This window comes from Vicugna pacos, chromosome 11, assembly GCF_048564905.1.
Source record: "Vicugna pacos chromosome 11, VicPac4, whole genome shotgun sequence".
NCBI lineage: Eukaryota > Metazoa > Chordata > Mammalia > Artiodactyla > Camelidae > Vicugna > Vicugna pacos.
Genome location: NC_132997.1, coordinates 19,880,166 through 19,897,225, shown reverse-complemented (window position 1 = coordinate 19,897,225; position 17,060 = coordinate 19,880,166). Strand labels below are relative to the sequence as shown.

At 46.9% G+C, this 17,060-nt stretch overlaps 1 long non-coding RNA gene and 1 pseudogene across 2 annotated transcripts in view; one reads left to right on the top strand and one right to left on the bottom strand.

The window, feature by feature from the left end:
* The window catches only part of LOC102530620 (wings apart-like protein homolog), a 335,358-nt pseudogene that overhangs the window by 93,322 nt on the left and 224,976 nt on the right, over window positions 1-17,060 (top strand).
* Window positions 9,186-17,060, bottom strand: part of LOC140699185 (uncharacterized) — a 46,055-nt gene continuing 38,180 nt past the window's right edge. The window contains exons 1-3 of one of the 2 annotated variants that reach the window (XR_012077191.1): window positions 11,820-11,914; window positions 11,003-11,257; window positions 9,186-10,646 (exon numbers count right to left, since the gene is read on the bottom strand). This is a non-coding gene — a long non-coding RNA (uncharacterized lncRNA). Of the gene's footprint in view, window positions 10,647-11,002; window positions 11,258-11,819; window positions 11,915-17,060 lie in introns of those variants that run through there. The other variant, XR_012077192.1, reaches the window with a different exon arrangement.

Genomic DNA, 17,060 nt, shown 5'->3' with positions numbered 1-17,060 from the left:
ATGAGATATTGACTATGTTTCCCTGTGCTGTACAGTATAAACTTGTTTATCTATTTTATATATACCTGTCAATATCTGCAAATCTCCACCTCCCAGTTTATCCCTTCCCACCCCACTCCCCCCGGCAACCACAAGTCTGTATTCTAGGTCTGTGTGTCTGTTTCTGTTTTATATATAAGTTCATTTGTATTCTTTTTTTTTAGATTTCATATATGAGAGATATCTTACAGTATTTTTCAGTGAAAAAGGAAGAGAAATTAGTATCAAAAATCTAAAATAACCAATTAGAAGCCAACCACTCTGCTTGATGGATACAAATAAATGTTGGTTTTTGCAAAAGGAAAGTATTGTTTTCTATTTGGAAATAGGTGAACCCTGTCAAGCCAATAAAAAATAAGTCAATTATGAAGACAAAGAAATACTTTACAAAAATGTATCATAAAAAGATAAGGAATAACTACATACCTATATACTGGCCATGTTAGGCTACATGAATAATTTTCTGGAAACAAAAGTTACAAAATTGAGTCTCGAGGGGAGGAGACAGCTCAAGTGATAGAATGCATGTTTAGGATGCACGAAGTCCTGGGTCCAATCCCCAGTACCTCCTCTAAAAATAAAATCAAGTGAATAAACCTAATTATCTCCCCCCCATAAATAAAATTCATGGATCCAAAATTGAATTTCAAAAGGACAGAAACTTCAGACAGACCACTTTATTAAAAGAAATGGAGAAGCTGGTCACATCCACCTCGGGTGGCCTGAGGAGCTGATGCCTTTGAGTTGTTGGAAAACTTAGCAACTATTTTACAAAGGTAGCTTCTCCCCACCCCAGCATCCACCAGCTTCCTCAGGATGATACTGGGGCTTGTTTAAGTTTAAAACACACAAGTAAACATTCCTATAGACACAGAGCTTATTTGTTTTATATGTAGTACTTTGTGTCTCTTAATCCTTTACCCCATCTTGTCCCTTCTTCCTTCCCTCTCACCACCTGTAATAACTAGTTTGTTCTCTATACCTGTGAGACTCTTTGGGTGTTATTATACATGTTCACTTGTTTTATATTTCAGATTCCACATATAATTGATAACATCCAGTATTTGTCTTCTCTGTCTGACCTATTCCTCTAAGCACAATATCCTCCAGATAATTCCATGTCATTTCAAATGGGAAAAATGTCATTCATTTTTATGACTGAGTAGTAGTCCATCCTATATGTATAAATGCAAATAAAATTAATTATATATTACTTATGTATTCATTCATTCATTCATCTATTGTTGGACACTTACATTGCTTCCATTTTTTGGCTATTGTAAATAATTCTGTTATATATATTGAGGTGCAAGTATCTTTTTGAATTGGAGTATTTCTTTTCTTCAAATATATATCCAGGTGTGGAATTTCTGGATCATATGAGTTTTATATTTAGGCTTTGAGGAAGCTCCATGTTTTTTCCAAAATGGCTGCAAAATTTACATTCCCACCAATGGTGTACAAGGTTTCCCTTTTCTCCACTTCCTCGTGAACATCTGTTACTTGCGAACTTTTTGGTGACGGCCTTTTTGGCAAGTGTGAGATGAGATCTTATTGAGGTTTTGATGTTCATTTCTCAGATGATTAATGATGTTGAGCATCTTACATGTGCCTGTGGACTATCTGTATGTCATCTTTGGAAAAATGGCTACTTAGTATTTGTACCCATTTTTCAATGAGACTTTGTGTGCTATTGAGTTGTGTCAGTTTGTATATATTTTGGATATTACCCCTAATCAGATCTGAACTGCAGATATTTTCTCCCATTTCATACCTCAGCTTTTCAGTGTGTGCATGGTTTCCTTGGCTGTGCAGAAGCTTTTCAATTAGATGTAGCCTCAGTTGTTAATTTTTACTTTTATTTCTTCTACTTTTTGTAGTCAGAGCCAACAATTAAAAACCAAATCTGATGTTAAGGAGCTCACTACCTAGTCTTTCTTGCTGTTACATGGTTTCAGGCCTTCTATTCAAGGCTTTAATCCATTCTGACTCCCGTTCTGTGGATGACGTGAGAGAGAAGCCCAGTTGGCGTCTCCTGCCTGTGACCGCCCAGTGGTCCCCACGCTGTTTATTGCACAGATTGTCCTTTCCCCGACTCCGCATTTGAGGCTACATTGCTGTAAATTTCTTGACCACACACGTGTGGATTTACTTCTGGGCTCTGTAGTCTATTCCATTAGTCTAAGTGCCTGTTTTTATGCTGGTACCATACTGTTCATGTCACTACACTTGTGGCTTGCTTTCTCCTTCTCTAAATTACATGTGGAAAACCAGCAGGGGCCAGGGCTCCTGAGCAGTGCAGGGCCTTTTATCCTGGGGTCACCCAGGTCTGTAGAGCCCACTGGGCTACCTGCTAGGCAGTTGCAGGATGAGTCATGGGACTGGGGACCTGAGGTTTTCTAGAGCCCCAGCTTCCTGCCACTTCCCAGGCAAGTCCTGGGACCCATAAAACCAGACTGACATCTCCCTGGACTATGGAAAGAGCCCTGGGGGAGGAACCGAGGGCCCAGGACAGAGCAACCTCCAGCATTTGAGGTAAACCTGAAGGAGTCACCCAGGTAAAGAGCTCAATGGGTTCCCAGCCTAGGGCTTTTGAAGGCAGGGAAGGAGGTGGTCCTTGGAAGAACAGACAGAGGCCAGAGTGGCTGGACTGAAGGCAGCAAGGCCAGGTGGGCTGCTGGCAGGAGGAGGGCCTTCACGTCTGGCTGAGGATCGTGGCTTTTCCCCAAAGTGCCTCTTTGAGATTTCCTGTGTGACAGTAACAGATTTTTCTTTTAACCATCCCTCCCTTGGGTCAGAGGGACTGAGAAAGGGAAGCAAAGAGCATGAATCCAGGACAGTGTCAGTGGTTGCCTGGACAGGGAGAGGAGGGAGATACAGAGGGGTGATGAATGCACTTGGCGTTGGGACCCATGGACAGGGGAGGAGCTGGCTGCATGTGGGGATGAGGAATAAAGAGGGAGCAGACAGGGCCCCAGGGTCTGGTTTGAGCAGGTGGGGAGATGAAGCTACTGCATGGATGGGGGAAGGGTGGGAAGAGAGTTCCAAAAGGCACATAACCTTGGACACTTATGAGATTAGATCAATTCTGATACACTTTATTTTTACATTGACGCATATTTGATTTACAGTGTTGTATTAGTTCGTGGTGTACAACATATTGATTCAGTTATACATGTACATATGTTCTTTCTCACATTCTTCTCCATTATAGGTTATTACAAGTTACTGGATATAGTTTCCTGTGCTCTGCAGCAGGTCCTTTTTTTTTTTTTATCAATTTTGTCTATACTACTATGTATCTGTAATGCCACACTCCTGATTGCTCCCTCCCCAACACCACTTTCCCCCCGGTAACCACAGATTGTTATCTATGTCTGTGAGTCTGATTCTGTTTTGTCAATAAGGTTACTTGTATTTTTTTTTTTAGATTCCACGTATAAGTTATAGATTTATGTTTCTCTGTCTGACTTACTTCACTTAGTATGCTAATCTCTGTGTCCATTCCATTTAGTTGGAAACAACATTCTTTCACCCCCTGTAGTGACTACCTAGTATTCCAAGGTGCGCATATACCACGTCTTCGTTACCCACTCACTGCAGATAGACACTGACTGCGCTTCCACCTCTTGGCTGTCGTAAACAGAGCTGATGTGAATATTGAGCTGTATGTCTGGGAAGTCTAGAGATTATTATACTACATGAAGTAAGTCAGACAAAGAGAAATATTATATGATATAATTAAGATGAGGAATCTAAACAAAGGTAAAAGTGATTCCATTTTATAATGAAGTCACTGGGAGAAACTGCTTCCCGGGGGTTTCAAGCAAGATGCAGTACTGCTGGTGACAAAGAAAGACTCTGTACCTGTTGACCTGGACTCTGTTAATACTGGGTTTGGATAAAACCTGACAGCCAGCTTGACGCTTGGGGAGAGTGACTTAAGGACATGAACATAAAGGAAGCAGCAAATGAGATTGACAAGCCTGTCTGGTGATGGCACCCATCACCTGTCTGTCTGTCCCTGAGCCACTGTGCATCCAGCCAGCAAAGCCCAGCCTGCCATTCTGGGTGCCTCATGAAGGGACAGTCTCCTGCCCCCAGCACTGTGGTACTGAGTGTGGGCAGTTGAGCCAGACTGTCTATGAGTCTGTGATCCCATCTCCAGCCCCTGCTACCTGTATGGCCTGAGTCATGGTGCTCTGACCTGCTATCCAAAACCTCAACCCCTTTCATCACCTTTTCTTTGGAAATTAGAAACCCTCAGGCCTCAGGATGCTCTTGCCCAACCCTCCCATGTGTGGGCAGTTTTCTGCTGGCCACACAGAGAGTGAACACTGGGTTATAAGCCTGAAAACACGCACACACAGAGACACAAAGACACACAGACACACAGACACGAGGATTGACATTAAATATGGTCCATGGGGTGGGATCAAGAGAAAAACAGACACAGAGGAGGAAATAAGAGGAAGAAATGGTACTGGAGTCATCATCTAAATGTGAGACCACTCCTACACTTCTCAGGTCTTATTTGACAAGTGCTTGAGGACGTCCCTAGAAGTACCGTGTAGAATCACACCCACTGTGCGGGTGGGGAGACACACAGGCCTGGACAGACACCAGGACTTATCCAGGATGGAGAACAGGTAAGAAGGAGGAACTGTGTCTGGAAGACAGGGCGTCCCCTCACAGCTGCATGCAGAGCCCCCCCAGGAGCCGTGGAGAGGGCATGGCTGCTGTAATTGGAAGAGATGGGTCTACGTGGAGAAGGGCGTGAGCAGGCAGCAGCCCACAGGGCTGTGTGTGGAGGTGTTGTCTGAGGAGGGGGTTCCAGGAAGTGGACCCCAGGAAGTGACATCACTTCCTTGATAACAGACCCCAACAGAATTGGAACCCAGTAACCAGACACCCACATTCTAGTGATGGCGCCTGAGCCAGCTCACTTGGCTGGAGACAGTTCACAGAGAAATATGTTCTCCTTCTGCGTCCTGAACTCCTGGGCTTCACCTTCAGGAAAACCTGGCATGAGAGGTGTCTCAAGGTTTAGGTTTGGGTTCTGCCAGCAACCAGGCCAACTCTGGACTTTAACCAGGAGGTCACCTAAGGTAAAAAATGTGGCCTGGAGCAGGCCAATCTGGGCCCAGCCTCCTCTGGGAGCCCTCCCTGGGCAGGCCCACTTCACCTCGTCTCCGTGTGGGGGAAGAGGGACTTGAGGGGAGGTGTCCCCTCTGGGCAGGAACCAGTCATTGAACATGTGGTAACCTGGTGGTCCTATCATGGCCACACCCAAGGTCAGGTCTGGCTGGGGAGAAAGAGGACTCCTGAGGGACATCTTACATGGGCCAGTGGGAATCCAAGGGCTTCAGGTTGTCAGCTTTTTTGTCACTAATGTAGATCTGCGCAGAGTGGTATGTGTGAGTCTGGGGTGGAGATGTCCTGTGGATCTGAGAACCAGCCGAGACATTCAGAAAGGGCTCTGACGTTTCTACCTGGCTGCTGGGGACTGTGTTTGCAGGACTCCACACAGGAGATCACACAGGACCTTGTTCATGGAGTCCCCTGCTCCATCTCCTTGTAAGAGTGGCAGCAGTCCCAAGACACCAACAGAACCCAGGACGGGCTCAGGGTGAGTGCAAGTAAGGAGACTCTACACCCTGGAAGCCCTGGGTCCAAGAACTGCCCTCCACCTCTCCTGGTCTCCCTCTTGAGACCTGCTGGCAAAGGAATTTGATTCCTTATCTCTCCCACCCACCCTCACAGTCCAGGCTCTGCCCTGGCCAGATGCAAAGTCAATGTCCACATATGAGACAGAATCTCTGAGTCTTTGATAGAATTTCAGTTCATGTTATGTCAAGGGTGTTTCTGTATTTTTGTACAGATTTTCATGTTTTCCTTCCATCCCCATGTGTCCATGTTGGCCCGAAAATCCTGATCCCACACAGTCCGGGATCAGCCTCTGGGTTCTCATCTCTAAAATGAGATGCTTTGATAGCAGTCAAGGGGATGATGTAGTTAATAGAGGGAGGTGCTGTCAATACTGGGCTGACACAATGATCTGAGAAACTGGTGCACTTAGTCATCACCCACTGACACTTTTCCTGCTGATACTGAGAACCTTTATTCTGCCGAGAACTCTCTTGTCCCATCTCTTGTCACAAGTCCCTGAGGCTTGTAGATTGAATCTGAGTTCCAGCCCTAAATCCCCTGGTGGTCTACGGTGTTGCGTCTGATTCATGTCTCTCCTCTGTTCCACCCCAGGGGGAAGATGTGTCAACAGGGAGCAGGAATGAGGACTGCATGGTGTGGAGCATCCAGACAGACTGGAGATGCTTGTGGCAAATCTGGTGCCTGCTGTCCTGGGAAGCAACCCCTCCTACCTACATACACTCCTGGGCACCTACAGAACTTTGGCCACTGCCTACAAGGTGCTGAACCTTCTATTCCAAAGGTGAGCACTCTGCCCTCATGGGACATCGGTGATGCAGCCACATACTAGTGGTGAGATGTGGGAATGTCACTCCACCAATGTGAACCTCGTTTGCTGCTCTGCACCCTCGGGTGAGAGAGCATCGGGCCCTAGGATGATACTAAGAACAGAGAGGGCCCTTCATGGAAAGTGCTTTCTGGGGCCCTGGCCCATGGAAAGGTCAGCAGGAGGGGCTGTGGTTGTGCTAACTGGTCATCTCCTCCTGCCCTTGTTTTCCTATTTCAAGTGTAATTTGTGATTCCATTAGCTGCCCCTGTCCTAGGTCAGTGAGAGCAGGGATCCCTGGGTGGGAGAAGTGGGGTCCTAGGCCCACTCAGCTCTGTGTGGTGGGGTTGGTTGGGCTCATTCATTCCTCAAGTATACAGGAAGTCCACCAGGGACAGGCACATTTATAGGAATAACAACCATTTAATGCACTGAGCAGACAACAGCCCTGCCCTCCAGGGCTTCCATACTCCCAGGAATCACACTGTCACACTAGACATCACATCCAGGTCGTGTTCTCAGGACAGCCCATGTGACACAGTCCTGGCTTACATCCTCCCTTACATCCTCCCTTACATCCTCCCTTACACTGATGAGGATGGACCCATGTATGAGCTGAAATGGGGAGTTTCTTTGATTGAAGAGAGGGTCTCCCTTGCCTAAATAAGTGTGGAGCTGTGGACTGTGTTGATAAGTTGGGGGGGCAAACCCTGAATCCCACACATCCTATGATTTTGGCTTGAGAGTAGAAGTTTTAGGGCTTCTTGTGGCAAAGGGGAAAGGTCTCTGGAGACCCAGAGAGCTGTTGTTGTGGCTGTGGTGCTGTGAGAAGCATCTAGGAGGTCAGAGGTCAGAGTCAGCCCCTAAGTGAACCCACAGCCATCCCCTCTTCATCCCAGACCTGTCCCCACCTGCTTCGTGGGACCCAGAACATAATGGGTGGAGAGCATCCTGCCCACACTCTGGTGAAGCCTTAATGGTGGGGACTCAGCTGGTGCTCAGGGGACCCAGTGAGCCTCAGGGGACAGCTGAGTCCACCCTGTGGGAGGTGAGTGGCAGGGACAGGAGGAGACCCAGGCAGGGTCCCTGGAGGATTAGGCAAAAGGCAGGGACAGGAGCTAAAATCTGAGGTGTGAGGAGGCCCGTGGGCAGCCTGGGTGGCAGACACAGCCTGTCTATTTCCTCCTGGGTCAGACACTCATAGAGCAGCTCCTGTATCCCCAAAATGGCAGTGCCGAGAGCAGACAGCCTGCCTGTCCTCACAGAGGTGCCACCCAGTGGGGGGGGCTGGGGGGACAGAGCAGTGTGTCAGATATCCCTGAAAAGGGGAGAAGTGGTCAAACTGCAAAGGGATTTCCCTTCAGAAGGCTTGTAGCAGCCCCTCCTCTGAGTCCAGGCCCTCCTCTGCACAGACTGCCAGGTGAGATGGGACATGGAGCAAAACTGGCCTCTGGATGGGCAGAAGCCAAGGGCAGAGTGGCCCATGTCCCTGCAGGGCTGCCATGAAAGCACAGCATGGAAGGCAAGGCCAGGTCTGTCACTCTGCTTCCCCACTACTACCCCCAGGGCCATGTCCTCCGTCCTGGGCACCTGGCTGCGCCCGTACCCAGAGGATTTCCACCAGCCCCCAGAATTTCCCTGCCTGAAGATGGTACTGGCTTATGCAGAGCTGAGCATGCCTGGCTCAGACCTGGAGCACCAGGCCCATCTTCTGGCAGAGCTGGGGCTCCCAGAGGCAGAGGGTGATGATGGGGAGGATGCAGGGTCGGTGATGGGCTGAGTCAGGAGGGGAAAGCACTGGACCACACAGAGGAGAGCCTTCTGAGGCTGGAACTGGACCAGGAGCAATGGGGAGCCTCATATCATTTGCCCTGGACTGCATCTGAGAATGCTTCTTGGGCATGGGATCTTGGACTGAGGCTTCACTGACTGGCAGTGAGGCCTTTCCTATTTTGGGGAGACATGTGGAAAAGCAGTCATATTGATGAGAGTTTCCCTTCTTGGAGCTACAGCGGCAGCTCAGAGCAAGCTCTGGAAGCACCTGGAGACCTAAAGCCTGCTGCACCTCTCCTGCCCAGGACAGCTCCAGAGCCAGAGCAAGCTCAAGCCACAGCCCTTGCTCAAGTTCAAGGGCCAGATGAAGGGATATACCAACTCCAAAACCAGAGCCAGAGCCTGCTCCCGCCCCAGCTCTCATTTAAGTTCAAAGCCAGGAAAAGCACCCGCACAGGCGCCAATTCCACAGGAGGTTCAGGCATCAGCTGTCCTCCATCTCAGATCCTGAAACATCAGGAACAGCTGCTCTAGCACTTCCTCTACCACCTCAGCCAGCCGCCTGCCCTGCCTCACATCCAGAGCCTCAGCCAACCTCAGCCAGAGCTCCCCCACTGGCCCTGGGGCACCACAGTGCTTTGGCCCAGCTGTGACCCCACAGGGTTATCCAGTTCTAGATCAGAGACCAGAACACACCTAGTTCTTCTAGTTACTCAGGTGCTAGAGCCAGGTCCTCCCCGGATACACCTAGAGCTGCTACCGGATCAGCAAGGAACACCAGCATGCACAGTGCCTTCAGGGCCACGGGCTGAGCTGCCCCGGGTGCCAGCAGCTGCACTGGAGATGTCCTTCCCCTTCTCTGTAATTCCTTCTTTAAAAAAAAAATAAATTTGTTATATTACATACACTAAATTATTTATTCTATGACATAGTGACTTTAAAGTTAAATTTTTTGATTAAATTGTAAATGTACTTGGCATTAAGTACATTGACAATGTTACAATAACCCCTTTTAACGTCTATTCCAGAACATTCTCATCAAAGGAAAGTACAGTATGTACCAGTCAGGCTCTGCTGCCTCCCCTCCCCTTCAGTGCTGGGGCACCCGCTGTGCCTGATGTGTCTGTGAATTTACAACCCCTGGGTATTCTTATTGGTGATATCATGTTATAGTAGTCTCTTGTGTCTGTCTGAGTAATGTATGAGGAGACTGATTATCATGGGGTTTATTTTGCTTTAAATATAAATTTTAAATATTAAAAATATGCCATGTCACGAAATTAAAGGCAAGGCCTTGGATGTGTTCCCTCCAGCAGAATTCCCTAGCTGCAGCAGCGGCTCCCACTTGAGATCATATGAGCAGAAAGAGTTGTGACAAAACATATCAGGTGCTCAAGGAAACTGCAGGAAGGTCAGAGCTTCAGGTCAAGAGCTTCAGAGATGAGCACAGGCCCTTCCACCCCTCAGGCTCCCCCAGCAGTGACTCCCTGCCTCATCCCTGGTCCAGACATCCTGTGGCTAACATCCTGTCATTCAGCTTCTGCAGGGGAAGGGACTCTGCCTTTTGCCCTAAACCACAAATGGGGAGGAAGGGGGGCCAATATGTCCATCAATGTAAGGTCAAGGGGGTCCCATGTTTTGAGTTAGTGAGTGAGATGATGGTCAGTGACCTCCCTTCTCTCTACCCAGAGTTGGAGCCCCCGGTGCAGAGAACATATGTCCTCACAAAAAGGAAATTCCAAGCTTTCCCAGGAGGGGAAAAACAGAAGCCCCTGTTTAAATTGGGAGCAGATGAAGCAGAGATCCAAGGGCCCAGGGGAAGGCCTGCTTGGGCTGAGGCTCTGCACTGATGCTTAGGAGCACAGGCTGAGTGTTGGTTTGTAGGATGTTACTAAGAATCATCATTACAGAGTCTCTATGTAAAACCAAATTTGCCCCCAGAAAACACATTCAGTACAGATCCTCAAACATCCCTTTTCTACCTTAGATCCTGTAGAAGGTTGAGATGTGTAGCTCTTAAGTAGAGAGAATGATAGGGGATGGGGTGTCCACAGAGTCAGGGCAGCTAAGGTTGTCTGACTTGGCAGGAGGGGACCACTCTCATTGGATGCTGATATTTCCCTAATAGAGCAGAAACCCAGAATACCACAGGCGTAGAGTGGTAAGGTTTTTCCTCTCTCATGGAAAATAATTACAAGTGTAGAGAGTTCATAATGTTAACAGCACACCACGGTAGTCAGCCATTATCCATCTTTCTGCCCCTTTCAGTATTTTTAGCTGGTGTCCATCCTCAAGGCAGTCTCTTGTTCCAAAATGGCTGCTGGAGCACGGGACTTGATCTGCCACCATGCGTTCACCTCTGAGGCAGGAAGGAGGAAAGAGGAAGGGTCAAAGGGCCAACTCAGCTGCATCTACTCTATCTAAACAGCCTCCCTCAAACCCACACAGTCCACACAAAACTATTGCTCACTTCTAATCTGCCTGAAGTTGATCTGGCCACTTTCAGCTACCAGAGACCTTAGGAAGTCAACCATTTATATGGAGAATTTCTGTCCTCATTTAGACCATTTTTCTCTTCTTAAGTAAAAAAAAAACAAAAAAAACAAAAAATGAAAGCCATGTGGTGATGACCTGGGCTGTTTGCCTACACTAAACACCAAGAAGAAGGGGAGGAGATGGAGTGATTTTCAGATGAGTTGGGTTTCGTTTACCCACCATAGAGGCCCTCTGCTTGGTGTTTCTTCATTCCCAGGGGAATTAGACATGCAGATTCTAACCAGGATTTTCTAGAGGCAAAGATGCTTTCATTTCCCAGGCAGGCAGCTGGAATCACAGTGGGGCCTTCATCTGCCTATTCCTTGGAAGCAGCTCAGAGAAGATCCTCCTCTGTTCTCTAATGAGGTGGGCAGAGGTGGAGGGTGGGAACTTGGTGAAGCAGTATGTCCAAATCGCTGGATCAAAAATTGAGATCTGCCAAAAAAAAAAAATCTGTCATCAAAAATTAGGCCTATTGGACACCCACACTTTCAGTCTAGAGGTACATAAGACATCAGGGTGATTATTAGTAAAAATAGTTCACATCCAATAATCCAATCTTACAAAGGCAGATTCTGTAGTCATTAAATTATGTTTTGGACAAGAAATCTTACCACGTATTTCTTTTACATTTGATCCCAAGTGAAATACTTTCAGTAAATGAAAAATAAACATGGCTATCCCTGAGTCAGTCCTGAGACTGGGAGCCGCCCCAGCCCCCCATCCCACCCCCCCAGGAGCCAGTGTGCAGGCCTGAGCAGAGGCAGGTGTGAGGGCTGCGGGGAAGGGGATTCAGCCCTGAACTGGGTGGGTTCCTGGGAGGCCCTGGGTCGTGACAAGGAAGTTGAAGACTGAGTGGGTCACTGACTATGTGACCCTCCCGGCGGCCGGGGAGAAGCACAGAGGCTGGTAAGTGCAGCCCTGCCTGTCGCTCCTCCCCGCCCGCCTGCGCGCCAGCAAGGGCCCCGGGTCTCCAGCTGCCAGGCCGCGATCCTACCCGGGTCCTCGGCTCCGGGGCCGCCGCTACCAGTCGCAGCCGCTCCGCTGTCGGCAGCGTAAGGCCGTTGGGCTCGGGCCACGAAGGCAGGCGTTGCGTGGAGGGCGTCCCTCCTGCGCGCGCCCCGGGCCCACAGGGCAGCGGGGCCGTCCCCTCGGGCGCCTGCAGTGGCGGTGGGGGCGGGGAGGGACCTGGCCTGGGGCTGCGGGACCCGGACTCGGCCACTTGCCCCGAGGCTCGCGGGCTCTGGACCGGGCGGCCGCCTGAGAGGAGCCACAAAGTCGGGGCCGCGGGGCTCAAGTCTCCCCTCGATGTGTCCAGAGCTGTGATGTTGCCTTTGGGCTCTGGTTGCGCATAGATGGTGGGTGAGGAAACCGCATGATGTCCCTGGACCACCAGCTGCCTGGAGAGCATATTCAGATAGCACTTCTTAAAAGACATAAGGGGTAGGATCAGATCCAAAAGGCTCCAGGTTACCTTTGAGCATTTCAATACTTTATTGACAGAAATGACAATTACTAACTCTCAGAGCGCCCCCTGGAGAGCAAGTTGTGACATACTAACATCTATTCAAAATTAGAAAGACATTGCCACCTTTTGACATTTTTGCACCTCGAGGGCCTTCTGAACAGTGTGTGTTTCCTGTTGGTGGTACTCTTTTCCAGCAACAGGCCGTCTTTTAGAGAAGCAAGGTTACTCTCAGTTCAATGAGCATTTAAAAATTCATTTTGAGCAGTTACCATAGACACTCAAATATTTGAAAATTCTAATCATTAAAAGGCTTGGTGGCTTTTTGTTTTGGCGGGGTCCTGTGATAAATTTTGCACTAGGAAGGGAAGCTGACGGAAGAAGGAGAAATGCTTATTTCATGACATTCTGCTATGCACTGTTTCAATTTTGAATATGTAATTGCAGGTGAATCTCAGATTGGCTCCAGCAAAGGCATATGCTCTTTGAGAATACTTTGTTTGTCCTCGGGATTTTTATGTGCTTTTTTTTTTTTTTGGTACAAACATGCCTCGTTAGCAGTCTTCAAATCATAATAGAAGATAGTTAAAACAAGGGATCACTGTAATTTACAATGCTTTGTAAGATATTGTCTTTCTCTATTAAAATTTTTTCCTGATGCACCAAATTTTCCACACAAAACACTCAGAAATGACTTAAACAAACAAACAAATGAACAAAAAAACCTACTACCCTTTGTCTCTGATAGTGAGGCAGCCAGCACATCATCTCACTGTTGAAGACAACGACCTGTGACTGAAAGATGGGGATGGAGTACAGAAGAGGCTCCTGACCTAGAAGTGGCTGTGGCCTGTATCCACCAAGAGGCCACTCCCAGTCAATGAGTCTTTCCCAGGCAGCATGGGATTTTAATTACTGTCATCTGGGTTTAGTGAATTTTTGACAGAGGCACTTGCCAGTGATTGTGTTTTATGAAACAGCCCTGCCTGTGGGGACCTGGGAGAGGCAGAGGCATGTTCATCAAGCATCGACCACAGCAAAGATGAGGCAAGAAGAGCAAGTGAGAGAAAGGGGAGTGAGAGAAACAGAGAGACACTGTGACAAAGACAGACTGACAGGGAGCAAAAGAGACAAAGAGAGACTCAGAGATCAAGACAAAAAGGCCAGGAAGGAAACTGCCAGGGTTGACAGTGAGAGGAAGCTGGAGAGAGACAGGGTGTGTTAGCCAGCTCATCCTGGCCTTGGGAAGGTCAGCACTGTCTCCCCAGTCCTGGGTACAGGGGAGATGACTGTAGGAGAAATGATTCCTCTCTTTGATTGCAGATGGTGTGTTTTCTAGAATTCTGTGTTCTTATTCAGAGAGAAAAGTATTATTCTTCAGATAGTCTAGAAATACCACCAGGGGACAGATGGAGCCTACCCCAGAATGCAGCGTGGTACCAGCACAGGTCTTTCTAATGCCACCTGCTTCTTGGTCTTTCTAGGTGCTTTGGTGAGTCTCCTGATATCTGGATGTCATTGCTTTAAATAATGTCCTGAATTGTACTGGAGCTGTTTTTGTTGGGACTTGGAGTCCTGGGAGGGTATTGGTACATTTCCTATGCAGGGACCTAGGGGAAAATTTGGAAGGAAGTGGGTTGGCTGTCCTTTTTCAATATTAGGCTTAAACTGGGAAGATTATGTACATATGGTCTGAACAAACTCTTTGCTGGTAACATGAGCGACTGAGTATGCTCATCTCTGAAGAAAAGGAATCTGCTTTTTCTGGCCACAAGGCATTCTCTGGCAACTGAGAACCCAGTGGAATGTCTGTGGGTCTGTCCTCTTGATGGGTAGTGTTTCTGCAGGGGATCCCATCATAGCAATTATGTCAATTCTGCTGGACAGTGGGCACCGTAAGGCTGATCACCTAGTGCTCCAAATCCCCCCAGCAGTTCCTGCTGGAGAGGGACAGATTAGAGAGTCCAACAGACCCAAGAAGAACTCCTTAGGGAGCTAGACTCAGAAGCAGCACACTTTGGATCCATCACTAGGCCCTCAGAAAGTTTTTCAGATCATAGCTGATTTAGGACACCAAATTAATGATGAGAAACTGTAGCTCAAAAGCTGAACGGCTCCTGGAGAGGCAGCCACTTGATGGATCTCTGACTGGCTTCTTCTCTTGCCAATGCTGGAAAGAACTCAACACTGAAATGCCAGGATGGACCTCTTTCGACATTCCAAAACTGTAGAGAAAGCTGACTTGATCAGACATCTTTTCAAAATGCTGACCCTGAGAGAAGAAAACTATTCCTAGGAGAAAAATTCAAGTTATAGCTATTATCATGTCCTAGAAATGTATACACAGCCCTCATCACCTAAGACTACACACTTGGCTTAATTAACAGAACCTGAAAGGGGGGGAAAAAAGAGGCTTTTTGAATTTTTTTTCTTTCTATTGAGTTATAGTCAGTTTACAATGCTGTGTCAATTTCTGGTATACAGCACAATTTTTCAGTCATAAATTAATATACATATATCCATTTTCATGTTCTGTTTCACCAAGAGCTACTAGATCTTGAATATATTTCCCTGTACTATACAGTATAAGCTTGTTTATCTATTTTATATATACCTCTCAGTATCTACGCATCTCAGACTCCCAGTCTATCCCTCCCACACCCTTCCCCCAAGGCAACCACAAGTTTGTGTTCTATGTCTGTGAGTCTGCATCTGTTTTTGTATTTAAGTTTACTTGTCGTCGTCTTCTTTTTTTTTTTTTTTTAGATTCCACATATCATATGATATTTTTCTTTCTCTATCTGGTGGCTTACTTCACTTAGAATGACATTCTCCAGGGAACCCATATTACAGCAAATGGTATTATGTTGTCATTTTTAGGACTGAATAGTATTCCATTGTATAAATATACTACATCTTCTTTGTCCAGTCATCTGTAAGTGGACATTTAGGCTGTTTCCATGTCTTGGCTATTGTAAATAGTGCTGCTGTGAACATGGGGTTGCAGGTGTCTTTTTGAATTAGGGTTCCATCTGGATATATGCCCAGAAGTGGGTTTGCTGGGTCATATGGTAAGTTTATTCCTAGTCTTTTGAGGAATCCCCATACTGTTTTCCAGTTGCTGCACCAAACTGCATTCCCACCAACATTGTAGGAGGGTACTCTTTTCTTCACACATTCTCCAGCATTCATCATTTGCGGACTTTTGAATGACGGCCATCCTGACTGGTGTGAGGTCATATCTAATTCTAGTTTTGATTTGCGTTTCTCTGATAATTAGTGATATTGATCATTTTTTCATGTGCCTCTTGATCATTCATATGTCTTCATTGGAGAATTGCTTGTCTAGGTCTTCTGCCCATTTTTGGATTGGGTTTTTTTTTTCTTATTAAGTCATATGAACTTTTTATATATTCTGGAGATCAAGTCCTTGTAGTTTTATCCTTTGCAAATATTTTCTCCCATTCCGAAGGTTATCATTTTGTTTTGCTTATGTTTTCCTTTGCTGTGCAAAACCTTGTAAGTTTAATTACATCCCATGTGCTTATTTTTGCTTTTATTTCTATTGTTTGGGTAGACTGCCCTAGGAGAACATTGCTGAGATATATGTGAAATAATGTTTTGCCTGTGTTTTCTTCAAGGAGGTTTACTTTGTCTTGTCATATGTTTAAGTCTCTAACCCATTTTGAGTTTATTTTTTGTGTATAGTGTGAGGGAGTGTTCTAACTTCATTGATTTACATTCTGCTGCCCAGTTTTCCCAACACCATTTGCTGAAGAGACTATCTTTATTCCATTGCCTCCTTTGTCAAAGATTAATTGACCAAAAGTTTGTGGGTTCATTTCTGGGCTCTCTATTCTGTTCCATTGATCCATATGATTGTTTCTCAGGAGTGCTAAAAGGACTCTTCTCCACTGAACAGGAATTAGACTTGTGAGAAGAGGGACAAATCATGTGATTTCACACCACCTGATTAGGATAAGGGGTGATCACCTGTGGCAGCCTGGGCGACTGCTGGCCTGAGAAGGGAAGCCACACAGACAGTAAAGAACAGCTTTTATTCTCAGGGATGCCATAGGAATTTTTCTCCCCTGAATTAGGGACTTAAGTCTTGTGAGAAAAGGTGCAAATCTTGCAAGATTTGACTCAGCTAAGAGGATTCAGGGTGATCACCTGAGAGAAACTGGGCTACAGCTGGCCAGAGAAATAAATGAAGGCACACAGACAGGAAAGTAAAGCTTTAAAACTCAGGAGAGACAAAGGGATTCCTCTTGCTTGAATAGGGGACTCAGGCTCTCGAGAAAAGGGGCAGCTCTCCTGAGACAGCTGGGGCTTCCGTGAGAGGATGTGTGCTCACTGAGATGAGTCAGACTGCATTCACGATCATGTGAGAAGAAAATGCGTCCTTTCAAGATAGGTGTTGTCTCCGGAGCTATGAATAACACCATCTGGCGATGGAGCCCTTTCATCCCTTCAGAAAAAGAACCGACCTGATTTCCAATAAGGGGAATGATTTTACACCAGAGGAGAGGCCTGAATTCAGCAAGAAGAGGAGCAAATCTCATGAGACCTTAAAAGGTTTCAGGATGACCACCTGAGAGAGGCTGGACTACAGCTCGCCTGAGAAGGGAAGATGCACAGACAGTAAAGGAAAGCTTTTATTCTCCGGAGAGCTGAGGGATTACTCCCCCCTGAACAGGGGACTAAGTATAGTGAGAAAAGGTGCAAATCTCATGAAATTGCTGAGGCTTCTGTGAGACAATATGTGTTTAC